At 45.6% G+C, this 14,657-nt stretch overlaps 1 protein-coding gene across 1 annotated transcript in view; it reads left to right on the top strand.

Annotated features, from left to right (window-relative positions):
- The window catches only part of CPPED1 (calcineurin like phosphoesterase domain containing 1), a 61,177-nt gene that overhangs the window by 17,055 nt on the left and 29,465 nt on the right, over positions 1-14,657 (top strand). The window lies entirely within an intron of this gene.

Genomic DNA, 14,657 nt, shown 5'->3' on the forward strand with positions numbered 1-14,657 from the left:
TGCTATTCTATGATTCTAAGCCAGATTCCCGCTGGACATCAGGAAAAACTTCCTGACCGTTAGAGCAGTACGACAATGGAACCAGTTACCTAGAGAGGTGGTGGGCTCTCCCACACTAGAGGCCTTCAAGAGGCAGCTGGACAGCCATCTGTCAGGGATGCTTTAAGGTGGATTCCTGCATTGAGCAAGGGGTTGGACTCAATGGCCTTATAGGCCCCTTCCAACTCTGCTATTCTATGATTCTAAGCCAGATTCCCGCTGGACATCAGGAAAAACTTCCTGACCGTTAGAGCAGTACGACAATGGAACCAGTTACCTAGAGAGGTGGTGGGCTCTCCCACACTAGAGGCCTTCAAGAGGCAGCTGGACAGCCATCTGTCAGGGATGCTTTAAGGTGGATTCCTGCATTGAGCAAGGGGTTGGACTCAATGGCCTTATAGGCCCCTTCCAACTCTGCTATTCTATGATTCTAAGCCAGATTCCCGCTGGACATCAGGAAAAACTTCCTGACCGTTAGAGCAGTACGACAATGGAACCAGTTACCTAGAGAGGTGGTGGGCTCTCCCACACTAGAGGCCTTCAAGAGGCAGCTGGACAGCCATCTGTCAGGGTTGCTTTAAGGTGGATTCCTGCATTGAGCAAGGGGTTGGACTCAATGGCCTTATAGGCCCCTTACAACTCTACTATTCTATGATTCTATGACCCTCGATCTGATCCAACGTGGCACTTCTGATGTTCTTAACCCTACCCTGTTTCTCCAGCAAATGGACACCTGCCCACTTGAGTAAAAAGTATCAGGAGTTTCTATCGTGGATCTCCAGCTTGGCATCAGGGGAACGATCCACCAATGGGACGTTGAGTCTCCAGAGATGGATCGCCTTAAAAATTTAGGGCTTCAATGAATCGCCCACTTCTGTAGAAGCTTTGCACCACACAGTGCTTAGTGAGAAAATATTTGCTTCATTTGTCTTGGGGGATTGAACAGCTTGACTCTCCTGCTTCCACGTGAGTAAGGCTATAGAGTTTAGTGTTTATAACTTTCCCTGTGTGCTTCTTGGTTTCTTGAGCTTATTTCACTTCTTTATTATCTGCTATTATTTGAATCAACTCTCTTCGCTCAAGGGCTTCCAAAATTAGAATGGAGCAATGATGGGATGCAAAAATAATTCAGCCACTGATTGCAATGAAAAAGATGACCTGATTAAGGAAATTGTCGCAAGAAAACGGGAATTAGTCTGTTGTTGTTCCGAGGATTTGAATAAATCTCATATCCTATCTCTTAATATAATATTGCAGTGATTTCACCTAATGTTGTCATTCGCGGTGTCGGGCTACAGAGTTGATGACCTTGATTTTCCAGTCACTTTTACTGCTGTCCTGTTGCGTTCTACGGAGATCCAATTACAAAATGTATGTGGTGACAAATTCGAGGGATTGCAGGAGTGATACCTAACTTTTTTTTCCACCCCCCCCCTCCCAACACTTGGCTAATTTAGTATTTTTTAAAATGGCCGTGGTTGCTTGGGTGAATTGCCAAACTTTTGAAACTGCTGCAGTTTGAACTGCATGGACTAATACGCATTAAAGCATCTTTCCTTAACCTAGTCTCCTCCAGGTGCTTCCAGGATTCCTAACCATTGGTCATGCTTGCTGGGGCTGATGGGTGTTGTAGTCCAATAAATCGGGGGGGCACCAAGTTGCAGAGGCTGCATTAAGCCGTACTTTTAAAGACAGTTTCTGTCTTTCTACCAGAAATCTCCTCTTTTCTACCCACCCCACCCTTGCCAGTCCTCACTGTCAACATTATTCTCTATGAAGTATCTTCAGGCAAATGTGGTATCTTCCCAAAAATCTTATTGGGGCGCATGCCGTGTGGCAGCACAGGGACATAGGAGGTCTGCCTTATCCTAGGGATGTACACATTTTGATACATCCATCCCGTCTGTGTTTTGCGGATTGTTTTGTGTCCTTTTCGTTCTATTATCCACTCATTGACGGAATCACGTTCTGATTTAGAGATGTCCAAGCATTTTGTCCCATTTGCGCAAGTGGGCACAGGCACTAAGGTGAAGGTGCATATGTGCACAAAACCCACCCTAAAGTAGAGAGCCGGTGTGGTGTAGTGGCTAAGGTGTTGGGCTGGGAGTCAGGAGATCCGGGTTCTAGTCCCCACTCGGCCACAGAAGCCCACTGGGTGACTTTGGGCCAGTCACAGACTCTCAGCCCAGCTTACCTCACAGGGTGGTTGTTTATTATTATTATTATTATTTATTTATTTATTTATTTATATAGCGCCATCAATGTACATGGTGCTGTACAGAGTAAAACAATAAAATAGCAAGACCCTGCCGCATAGGCTTACATTCTAATAAAATCATAATAAAACAATAAGGAGGGGAAGAGAATGCACCAAACAGGCACAGGGTAGAGTAAAACTAACAGTATAAAAGTCAGAACGAAATCAAGTTTTAAAAGCTTTAGGAAAAAGAAAAGTTTTTAGCTGAGCTTTAAAAGCTGCGGTTGAACTTGTAGTTCTCAAATGTTCTGGAAGAGCGTTCCAGGCGTAAGGGGCAGCAGAAGAAAATGGACGAAGCCGAGCAAGGGAAGTAGAGACCCTTGGGCAGGCGAGAAACATGGCATCAGAGGAGCGAAGAGCACGAGTGGGGCAATAGTGTGAGATGAGAGAGGAGAGATAGGAAGGAGCTAGACAGTGAAAAGCTTTGTAGGTCAACAGGAGAAGTTTATATTGGATTCTGAAGTGAGGTTGTTGTGAGGATAAAATGGAGAGGCAGATTATGTACGCCGCCTTGGGTTCCTTGAAGGAAAAAAGGCGGGATATAAATGCAGCATAAATAAATAAATAAATAAATAAATCTTGCACCTTGAGCATTCTGATGGCACGGTGGCCAACCAGATTCCCACTGAAGCCCACAAGCCGGACCGGCATGCAACTGGTTTTCAGAGATGTCCTCCCAACCCTCCTCCCCATGTTAAGACCTGAAAGGGGGAAAGAGAGGCAATGCGGTGTAGTGGTTTGAGCATTGGGCAGGCAACGTTTGTGTGGGCCACAACCACATCGACTTTCCTGGGCACTGCCACAAAATGGCTGCTGTGAGAGGTATGGCCAAGGGTGAATAGCCTGCCCAAAGGACAAGAAAGAAGTGAGGGACTGAACCCCAAAGACTAAATTACTCCTTTGAACCAGGAGGATTATGTATGCTGCCTTGGGTTCCTTGGAAGAAAAAAGGCGGGATATAAATGTTAATAAGAATAAGAATAAGAATAACAATGGTCAGCACATCCATGTGACTCGGAGAAAGGTGGTCCACTGCAGAAATCCGATCTCATTTGAATCTGTAGCAGAGGTCTCCAACATCTCTCCATTCTACTGAGTCAGACCCATCGTCCATATAGCTCAGTATCGTTGACACTGACTGGCAGTGTCTCTTTAGGGTATCTGTCCGAGGCACAACCTGTAAGACAGGAAGTTTGGGTTGCCAGAGTCCTCCTTAAGGTTTTTTTTTAAAACACACACACACACACACACACACACACACACACACACACACACTCTGGTCCAACCATTTATTTATTCGTTACATTTGTAGCCCACTTTTGCCCAAAAAATGGTGCTTCCATCCCAGCTAGTCATTGGGCAACTTTGTAGCATTAACCTTCTGCACGCAAACGGTGTGGCCTTCCACCACTGTTCCCCTCCTCTTTGCAAGCCGACGGCGAAGCACAGCCGTTTGCCGAGCTGTTCCAACGTCCAGGCCTTTTGAAGGTGGCAAAGTCTTAGGATTCCAAAAGCCCAGGGCAATAAACAGCACCCTTCTCAGCTAAAGTTGGACGCAATCAAGCTGAACGCTTGGAGCCCATTGCGTGCCATCAAAGGAGCTAAGTAATCAGTGACAAATGGCTTCAGTTACGTAGATGGTGATTAACAGCAGTTTGTACTTGCCTTATTATTATTAGGAGGAGAAGTTTTCTTCTTGATTGTGTGGCCGTGTATAATGATACCAAGAATAGTAGTTGACTTGCTATTGTGGAACTTAATCAAGCACTTTATAAGATATATAGAGATATAGATATACACACAGTGTAGACATCACCATATATACCAGGCATGTTGATTTCCCCTCCCTCAGTAAATTATAGTTTCCCTGTTAGAGAGTTGGCACTACCAAATTCCGTACCAAATGGATTGTGATGATGACAGAAGTCCTTATGGTTGCGTGAGTCCACCGCCAAAGCAGACTTGCGGCATTTTGGAAACCAGTACTCTGGAACTCCCTTCCCAGGGAAGCTAGGCTGGCTCCCTCCCTGATGTGCTTTCGGAGACAGGCAAAGATTTTTTTGTTCCGGCAGGCCTTTGGTGAATGATCTGGACTTCCGTCTGTGCCAAGGAACCGGCCAGATTGCTCCAGTTATTGGGTGGTATAGAAATGTAATAAATAAATAAATACTTTTAAATTTGTCATTTTAAAACTTTTAATATTGGAATACGTCTAATATACTTTTAACGTCTGTATATCTCTATAGGTTTTTAATGTATATGTTTTAAATTTTGTAATGCTGCCTTAAAGGTGGGATATAATAATAATAATAATAATAATTCTCCTCCCCCACCACCTCCATGGATTGAATTCAGGGTAAACCTGTTCTTCAAGTTTCCGGAAACTGGATTTTCACAGGACTGATTGGGGTGCCTCCGTGCGTCACTTGCAGAACTGCATAATACTCCGTCCAGTTCTGGATGCAACACCTTAAGAAGGATTTCGGATAAATTGGAAAGAGTTCAGAGACAGGCTACAAAGATGATCAGGGATGAGATACTAAGTCCCCTGAGTGAAGAATGAAGGGACTGAATGTGTTTCGCCTTGTGGAGAGAAGACGGATATGATAGCCGTCTTCTCTTCTCAAGGCTACGGGGAGAGGAGTCAAGGGAGACCTGACAGAGGTGTACAAAATTATGCCTGGTGTGGAGAATGTGGACAGGGAGTTAAATCCATGTGCCTTCGTTTATGCAACTGCATGCTTTAGCACCTATTATTATTCATTTCGTTTCTATACTGCCCGACAGCCTAAGCGCTCTGGACAGTTTACAGCAATTGATAAAAATACAAAATACAGCATAATAAAAATAGATTTTTTAAAAAAATAACATAGAAAAAAATTAAAACCATGTAAACGGCTAAAAACAAATAAGCAACGTTTATAAATAGCCAACACCCACTTCCCCAAACTAGATTTTTAAAAAATTATTATTGCATTTATATCACGTCTTTTTTTCCTCCCAAGGTACCCAAGGCAGCGTATATAATCTTCCTCTCCATTTTATCTTCACAACAACAACCCTGTGAGGTGGGTTGGGCTGAGAGTCTGTGACCAGCCCAAAGTCACCCATTGGGTTTCCATGGCTGAGTGGGGACTAGAACTCAGATCGCCTGACTCCCAGGCCGACACTTTAGCCACTACACCAGACTGGCTCTCAATACAGTGACAGTGGTTAATTTGACACTCATTTGGTGTTGATTGTGGCTGGGTGGGAGGTTAGCCACGTCAGCAGGTACAACTGACTTGGCGGTGAGGTTCCCATTCCTTCAGTTTGTTGTCCTAGGCATGAGGCGATTACAGGTGAGGCCTGGGTAAAGGAGAGGCGTGTTCAGAGGAAGGCAACCAGGATGATCAGGGGTCTGGAAACAAAGCCCTATGAAGAGAGACTGAAAGAACTGGGCATGTTTAGCCTGGAGAAGAGAAGATTGAGGGGAGACATGATAGCACTCTTCAAATACTTAAAAGGTTGTCACACAGAGGATTGCCAGGATCTCTTCTCGGACCTCCCAGAGTGTAGGACACGGAATAATGGGCTCAAGTTACAGGAAGCCAGATTCCAGCTGGACATCAGGAAAACCTTCCTGACAGTTATAGCAGTATGACAATAGAACCAATGATCTTGGAAGGTTGTGGGCTCTTCCACACTAGAGGCCTTCAAGAAGCAGCTGGACATTCACCTGTCAGGGATGCTTTAGGGTGGATTCCTGCATTGAGCAAGGGGTAGGACTCGATGGCCTTATAGGCCACTTCCAACTCTGCTATTCTATGATTCTATGATTCTTTGTCACAGGTCCCTCCCAACTCTATGATCCTGTGATCTCTTCCCTTGGCACATGGTGGCATGCAGCGCTGATTCGCTGGCCCTGGTGTCAGTTGTCAAACTGCTCCCCGCCACAGAGCAGTCCATGTTGAATTTTGCAAGGGGGGTGGGGGGGATGCAAACCTGGGTGCCGGAGAGATAAATATCTTTGACACTGGAAAATAAAGCGGAATCGACAAAATAGAAGCATGTGGGTCGACGGTGAAGGGTGGGCATTTGATTTGGAGACTATGGGGGTGTCATTACAAATGAAAGTGAAGGAGGCGGAGCTTGCCAATCAACAGTACAGCATCAATCAGGGTTGTTGCCTCTGCTTGGAACGGGGTGTTGAGCCTCAGGCTAAATCCGACCTTTCTGGGGACAGAAAGCTGGGAGCAAATATATTAAAACAAGGCAACTTCCTCTTGGAAGCCCACTCTGAGACATGTTCCTTGGACAGGTACTTCATTACGTTTCATACGACACACTGGCTCTGCTCTGTCGAAGGATTTAAGTATAAACTACCAGTCCACGCTGTGACCTCTTTCAAGCTCCATTTGTTGCCCGGCGAACGCCGCTGGAGCTGTTAATGGCTAAGTGAACCACTGCGTTGCTGGTAATGTGCATGATCAAAAAGCCCAGCAGTGCTACGCTGAACTTGATCAGCTGGTAATGTGATCAGGGGATGAACGAGGCGAGGAGTTGTGCCTCGAACACTTTTCTTTTTAGGTATCCAGATGTCTTGAAATCATTGGCGACTAGTTGGTCATTCGAGTCATAAACGTGGCGCACCATTGATTGCCCCTCCATCGACGCACCAGAGGTGTGGAGAGTGTTTTGCAGTCCCAAGCTCATGAATGCCTAAAACCATGTTGGTGACAGGCTGCTCACTGCTTTATAATAGTCTACAAGGCAGAACAGAGGACCGATTCACACAACCGCTGGGTGTTCTTCAGTTGTTTAAACTCAACGAGAGCAGTGTGGCATAGTGGACAGAATATTCACTTAGGACCAGGGTTCAAATCCTTGCACAGCCTGGAAGTTAACTAGGTGATGTTTTGGCCTGGGCTTGACCTGTTGTAAGGATGAAATGGAGGGTACTGAGTAGTGTCCTGCTTTATCTGGGATTCCATTATCTGATCCAGTGAGACAGGTAAGTGAAACAGGAGGATTTTAGCACCATGGCCAGCACTGCAGATACCAACCCAGGACTTGGAGTGAGTTCAGGACCTTGGAGAGCAGTCACCCCAGCACAGCTTAGAACCTGTGGGCCACGACCTCAAAATGGGTGGTGAAATCATTCCAGATGGGTCGCAGCAACGCTGCTGCTGCCATGTCGGACAATTGTGAAAATGGGTCCCATGTTGCAGGTTGAGAATCTGAGTTGGGTCTCGGGTCTGGACCAGCTGAAGTTCACTGGCTTAGAACAACTGGCCAGTTTTATAGCCAGGCCAGGAGAGGCCTTCAGGGAGTTCCACCTCCTGTGTTTTTTCTTAAATTGCCCCTGCCCTTTCCTGCAGTCACTGGGTTCTTCTGGGTGGTGAGGCTGTGAGGAGCGAGAAACTGGTGGAGAATGCTCTCCAGAGCTTCCCTGCTTACTGGAAGAGTCGGAGGTCCAACCCTCTGGGTTAGAGGGTGGAAGCACCTCATGGGGACGGAGAGGTAGAGGAAACCACATGTGAAGATTAGGAAGGCGCTCACCTGGATTTCAGCATGGGGAAAAGTTGTCTCAATCTGTATCTCCAAAGGAATCTACCATCTCACCTTTCCAGAAACAGCCCAGAATAGAAGTTCTTTCTTTTTTTTAAATGAAAGTAAAGCTAGAACTAATAAAACTTAGGCCTAAATTCTCCCCCTTCTCGAAGTTACCTGCTGATATGGATTGTGCAGGGGCAGAATCTCTGCTCTTTCCATCCTCTGGTAATGAAGGTGACACTTCTGCCCACGTTGCTGGCACAGTCGACGGGCCATCATCACTTGTTCTTTTAAAACATGAACTGGGAAGGTATATAACTGCTTGGACAGTTAAGGTCACCTTTTTAGGTCTTTTTTCCAGGTGCCCCTGCCAAATGAGGTGAGGTGAGTTGCTACTAAAGTGAGAGACTTTTCGGTGGTGGCCCCCGCGTTGAGAAATCCCCTCCACAGAGAGGCTGGCGTAGCCCCTGTGCTAAGCTCTTGAGAAAGTGCTTTAGCGTTTCTTAGGTCTCTTACATTGCTGTTATCCTCTCTTGCTGGTTTCATTCTGGTTTTATTCTGTGCTGCTTTATTCTGATTTAGATTCTAGATGCGTCGTTCTGTTTTATGGTTCTAAACTCTATGGCAGGCTTCCCAGAGAACTCTTCAGTTACAGGGTGGCATAGAGTGTAGTAAATAAATAGTCTTTCACATTGGGGAAGGTGCAGCGCGCGTTGTTAAACCTGGAGAAGAAGGTGAGGATTTTATGGGAGAGAATGCTTTTAAGCATCAGATATTAAACTCTAACCTGTTTCGTGGGGGCTGTAATCGAAATATTTCCTGTTCTTCTGTAGTCAAAAAGAAATCAACTACAGTTTTTGGAATCAATAGAGGGGGGGAAGGCATAAAGTGTCCTTGTGTTTGATTTGGAATGCCTTTAAAATTTACTGTTTTATTCCTTTGCAGAGCGGATGCTTGCCAGTTCAAGCAAAATAAACTACAAGTTGCACAGTATTTGCCAACTTTGCTGGGCTCCAGCGTCAGAGTTGGTAACCAAGATATCAGGACTGTAATTAGACTGCCAAGTATAGGGTGTATGTGGAGAGTGCTGATTTACTTGAGTAGTAATTGACTGATTCAGAAGACTTTAGAGAAGTAAGGAATTCTTAGTTGTAATAGGGTGACCATATGAAAAGGAGCACTGGGCTGCTGTATCTTTAACAATTGTATTGAAAAAGGAATTTCAGCAGGGGACGTTGTTATGCCTGCAGCACCTGGTGAAATTCCCTCTTCATCACAACAGTTAAATTTTATTTATTTATTTATTTATTTATTTATTATAGCCAGGGCTCTCTGGGCGGTTTACAAAAATTCTAAAATTGAGATAAAAACAAGTATACAAAATTTAAAACTCTAAAACACAGAACATACACACATAAAGCATTAAAAACCAGTCAAAGCTGCAGGAGCCCTGCCCTCATTTGTATCTAGTGACCAGATACAAAAGAGGGCAGGGCTCCTCTTTAACTGTTGTGATGAAGAGGGAATTTCACCAGGCATACAAATGACACCTGATGAAATTCCCTTTTCTATACAAGTGTTAAAGATGCAGGAGCCCTGCCCTCCTTTTTCATATAGTCACCCTAACTTATAATAATATAGGATGACCATACGAAAAGGAGGACAGGGCTCCTGTAACTTTAACAGTTGCATAGAAAAGGGAATTTCAGCAGGTGTCATTTGTATATACGGAGAACCTGGTGAAATTCCTTCTTCATCACAACAGTTAAAGCTGCAGGTGCCCTGCCCTCTTTTAAATTTGGTCACTCTAGTATAGCTCCTGCAGCTTTAACTGTTGTGATGAAGAGGGGATTTCACCAGGTTCTCCCTATATGCAAATGACACCTGCTGAAATTCCCTTTTCAATGCAACTGTTAAAGATACAGGAGCCCTGTCCTCCTTTGCATAGGGTCACCCTAAATAATAAATTATGTAAGGATGTTTTTAAAACGCTTAATGTTACAACACTGGTTTTAGCCCCAAATGGGTCGAAAACCTAAAATGCCTACCAAGCCTGTGCAAAGGGAGAAACCTGATGGGTGTTTGATTTACGATGCCCTAGCTGCCTCCTTGAAATCTGAGATGGTAATAGAACCAGCAGACGTTGTTACACTTGATCAAAGGCCCAGAGAGAAGCATGCTGTGTGCCTGAGTCTCCCACCTGTTTCCTTGGAAGCCAGTATGGCGTTAAACCACTAGAAACCGGCTTGCAAAAGAAAAAAAAGACAGAAACAAATATCGTTTCCTTTGGGTGAGGGCTTTTTCCTCATGAAGATGAGGAAGGACTGCTCGAATTCTTTAAAAAGTTTCCAGCTGTTTTATTATATTTTGCCTTTTTTCTCTCTGAAGGAACCCAAGGGGTTGTACATACTCCTCTCCATTTTATCCTCACAACACCAACCCTGTGAGGTAGGTTGGGCTGAGAGCTTGTGACTGGCCCAAAGTCACCCAGTGAACTTCATGACCCAGTGGGGACTAGAACCCAGATCTTCCGACACCCAGTCCAACACTCTAGCCACTACGCTCACTGGCTCTCCCAACATGCTATAGTACGTGTTGAGATCATAAATTTTTATTTATTTTATTTATTTAAGCATTTTTATGCCGCCATTCAGCCAAAAAAGGCTTTCACGGTGGCTTACAAAAGTATTTCTCGACAGTCCCTGCCCACAGGCTTACAGTCTAAAAGACATGACACAAAAGGAAAGGGGATTGGGAGGGAGGAGGAGGGGGAAAAGGAAAGCAAATTCAGGCACTACAATCTTAGTTGCAAAGTTCAGCAGTTAAAGTTGGCAGTTGGCAGCAGGAGGGAGGGGGTTCTCAGCTGGAGCTGGACCCAGGCAGGATGGAGAGATGCCTGGCTGCTGCTTCCTCCCTCACTGATGGCCTCTGCAGAGACAGTTGGTAGCAGGAGGGAGGGGGCTCTCAGCTGGACCCAGGCACGATGGAGAGGTGCCTGGCTGCTGCTTCCTTCCTCATTGGTGGCCTCTGCAGTGACAGTTGGAAGCAGGAGGGAGGGGGCTCTCAGCTGGACCCAGGCACGATGGAGAGGTGCCTGGCTGCTGCTTCCTCCCTCATTGGTGGCCTCTGCAGAGACAGTTGGAAGCAGGAGGGAGGGGGCTCTCAGCTGGAGCTGGACCCAGGCAGGATGGACCAAGGAGGCCAGTAGATAAATTTTAGTAGAGTTTGATGACCCTAAGTCAAAATCTAAAGCAAGATCTTCTAACAGCGAGAAGATTGGTACCTACTGAGGCTGGTGCTAGGGTTATTGGTCAGATCTAAAACCTCAGTCTCTGTGGGAAAAGTATCGTGTATCAAGGAAATAGTCATGATTGTGTAAAACAGGGCTGAGGGCCTCACCATGAAAGCTGAATTCACTATTTCAAAGATGCTCTTGGGGGGCGGATTCCAAGGGTGGGGTGGGCAAAATTGCCCAAAAATAACCCCAGTCTTTTGCAGTCCTGGTGCACATTTGGAATTTTGAGAGTGTCATGGCTGCCATGGGAGGACTTCCCCATTCACAAAATGGCTGCCATAGTGGAAGTGGGTTCACCTACAAGAAGTCTTTTAAATTTTGTTTTAACTGTTTTATTCTGTTTTTATTTTCATTTTACCTTGTACACCGCTCTGAAATTTTTCGGTGGGGAGCAGTATATAAATATTCTAAATAAATAAATAAATAAGAAGTCCTCCCTCCTTCTGGAATACGGTAGTAATTACAGAAAGTTGTTTTGGATATAAGAAAGAGATCTTTACTGAGGATGCCTGGTTTGAGTTCGCATAGGCATTGGCAACTCACGATATTACGAAATTTTGGAAGTTGGTAGCTGATGCAGAGGGGGTCAGTTTTTTCCAAGAATTTAACTGTCATGTTACAAAAACCATGTGGGAAGAAAAGAAATTTGGACAGCAGTTTTAACGATCTTGAACTGATTGACTCATCTTCTCCATTTGCTGGAATCTGCTGACAAATGGCCACCTGTGATGATTGATGAAATTAAGATACTAATAGAGCAAGCTGAAAAATAATTCAGCGCCTAGGGAAAACTTTCTTTTTCCCTTACTGGCACCAGTACTGGCCTCACTCTTTGCTTGTATTGATGGCTCACGGAAGGTTCCAACTGAGTGGAAGGAGGCAATACTGGCCCAGGAACAGGGGTAGCACAAGTGGTCCCACCAGCTGAAGTGGCAGGTCATGTGCCACCCGTGCCTCTCCTTCCCCTTGGTGACTCGTTCTGAGGGGTCCTACCTCAGAACAAGTAGTTGTGGGTGGGGTGGGATGGCCATGGACATTGCCTACAATGTTTTGAAGAAAGACCTCATTGGAGTGAGAGATTTGGCCCAGGGGGTATCTCTAGGAAGCTGCACAGGCTGCTTTCCTGATGGCCAATACCCCCCCCCTCAGAGAACCTGCCTGAGGCCTTGCTCTGAGGGATCCTCAGAGTGAGGCACTGGGGCAATTGGCTGCTCTGGAAAGTGACTGGCCCGGCTTTCCGGAGCACCAGCCAAGCCAATGCAACATCTAGATAGCGTCAACCAGCTTTTGCCACAGCAGGAGAGCAGCTGGCAGGGCCTACAGCTGATGCCTGTTCTGGGTCACGCGAAGCAAGGCTGTGCCTTGGAGAATACACTGCATGAAGTGCTAGCTAGAGCATTCTCCCAGAAGGAGCTGTTGTCTCAGCAACGGACTGCAGTGGACTGGGGCCTTAAAAAGGCTGGCAGCATCTGCTCTTTCAGTAGCTCCGCCCCTACTTGGATACTCACTGTAGTTCTTAAAGGGCCAGTGTTCTGTTTTTACAGTCTCATTCCCTCCCACCACCCCACCTTGTGGCTGTGAGACGGGAGAAGCTGTAGCAGGGTCATCCTCAGGGTCAAATGGCAGGAGAGCTGTGTCACTTGGCCAGGAAGGTATAGAAGGGGGTTCTGGGAGGTCCACCGGAAGTGGGTTAACCTAGGGTCACCATATGAAAAGGAGGACAGGGCTTCTGTATCTTTAGCAGTTGTATTGAAAAGGAAATTTCACCAGGTGCCATTTGTATATATGGGGAACCTGGTGAAATTCCCTCTTCATCACAACAGTTAAAGCTGCAGGTGCCCTGCCCTCTTTTAAATCTGGTGACTCTAGTATAGCTCCTGCAGCTTTAACTGTTGTGATGAAGAGGGAATTTCACCAGGCATACAAATGCATACAAATGACACCTGCTGAAATTCCTTTTTCTATGCAACTGTTAAAGATACAGGAGCCCTGTCCTCCTTTTCATATGGTCACCCTAGTTAAACAGTGACCTATGTGAGGAGCTGTACAACCAGGGGATATGACATCACCAGTAGGGTGACCATATGGAAAGGAGGACAGGGCTCCTGTATCTTTAACAGTTGTATAGAAAAGGGAATTTGAGCAGGTGTCATTTGTATGCATGCAGCACCTCTTCATCACAACAGTTAAAGCTGCAGGAGCTATTCTAGAGTGACCAGATACAAAAGAGGCAGGGCTCCTGCAGCTTTAACTGTTGTGATGAAGAGGGACTATCACCAGGCATACAAATGACACCTGCTGAAATTCCCTTTTCTATACAACTCTTAAAGCTACAGGAGCCCTGTCCTCCTTTTCATATGGTCGCCCTCCTCACCAGTGTTTGGGAACCATGAATCCTGCCCAAGGACGTAGCCAAAGACACCAGATCCGCTTGCCGAGTGTTTGATATTTTTATGAGTGAATCAGTCCCCCCAAGAAGCATTGTTCGCCATAGATGTCTGGCAAATCGTATGGCAAAACATATGGCAAACCTTCATGTGCTAGTTTCGCATCTCTCTACCGCTTCCACTATTCAAACGTGAAGAGTAGGAAAAATGCCCTTTTTTATTCCTGATTGCCACATTCCTTTAACAAACTTGACTTTCTGTGGAAAGTACACATTCATTGCCATCCGCTGCCGTTGAACGTCTCTGCGCCCTTCCGCTTTCAAACCTGCCAAGATAACTTTCAAGTCCTTAATTTGCTAACTCTAATGAGTATGATATGGCTCAGTAGAAATGACACAAATTGATATTTTTTAAGACATAAAAACTAGTTATACTTAAAGGAACAGAAGGCAGACGGGGGAAATTACGCTGAGGCTGTCAGTGGTTAAACAAAGTAGCCCCGGCCTGGACAGTCTCATAATGGAAAACACGAGCGATTGTTATCAAGCGTGACACTTTATTAGAGCTTTCACGGGTGGGGTGTTTTACGCGCTAATCGGCTGCTGCCTTGAGACCAGAGAAGTGGTGGCCATTTTTCGACTAACCAGCGGCACTGAAATATCTTTTCTTGGTTGTAAAGGCGGACTGTCCCTCCTCTTGTGCTGTCACTCTCGCTTCCTTAACAAGAAAAATCCCCAGCAATGGTTTGCAGGCAGGCTACTATCCCTGATGGCAAAGTGCAGCCACTAGTATCAGAGGCAGTGAGCCTGTATACACTAGTTGCTGGGGAACATGGGTGGGCGAGTGCTGTTGCACCGTGCTCTGCAAATTGGGACCCAAAACATGAGTGTTTTGGGACCAAAAAAAAATGAGTTTTAAAAAAACCTTATTTACTAAATGTAAGTAAAATAAACAATTGGTGGCAAATTCTTGCCCTCCAGATGTTTTGGCCTATGGCTCCTATCAGCTTTATCCAGCATAGCCGGAGCTGAGGGATGATGTAAGTTGTACACCAAAATATCTGGAGGGCCATAAGTTACCCACCTCTGCAGCATCAGGATGTTTTCTGATATGAACTAATTGTTTTCCTACGCAAATGAGCCTA

This window comes from Elgaria multicarinata, chromosome 17 (assembly GCF_023053635.1).
Source record: "Elgaria multicarinata webbii isolate HBS135686 ecotype San Diego chromosome 17, rElgMul1.1.pri, whole genome shotgun sequence".
Classification (NCBI taxonomy): domain Eukaryota; kingdom Metazoa; phylum Chordata; class Lepidosauria; order Squamata; family Anguidae; genus Elgaria; species Elgaria multicarinata.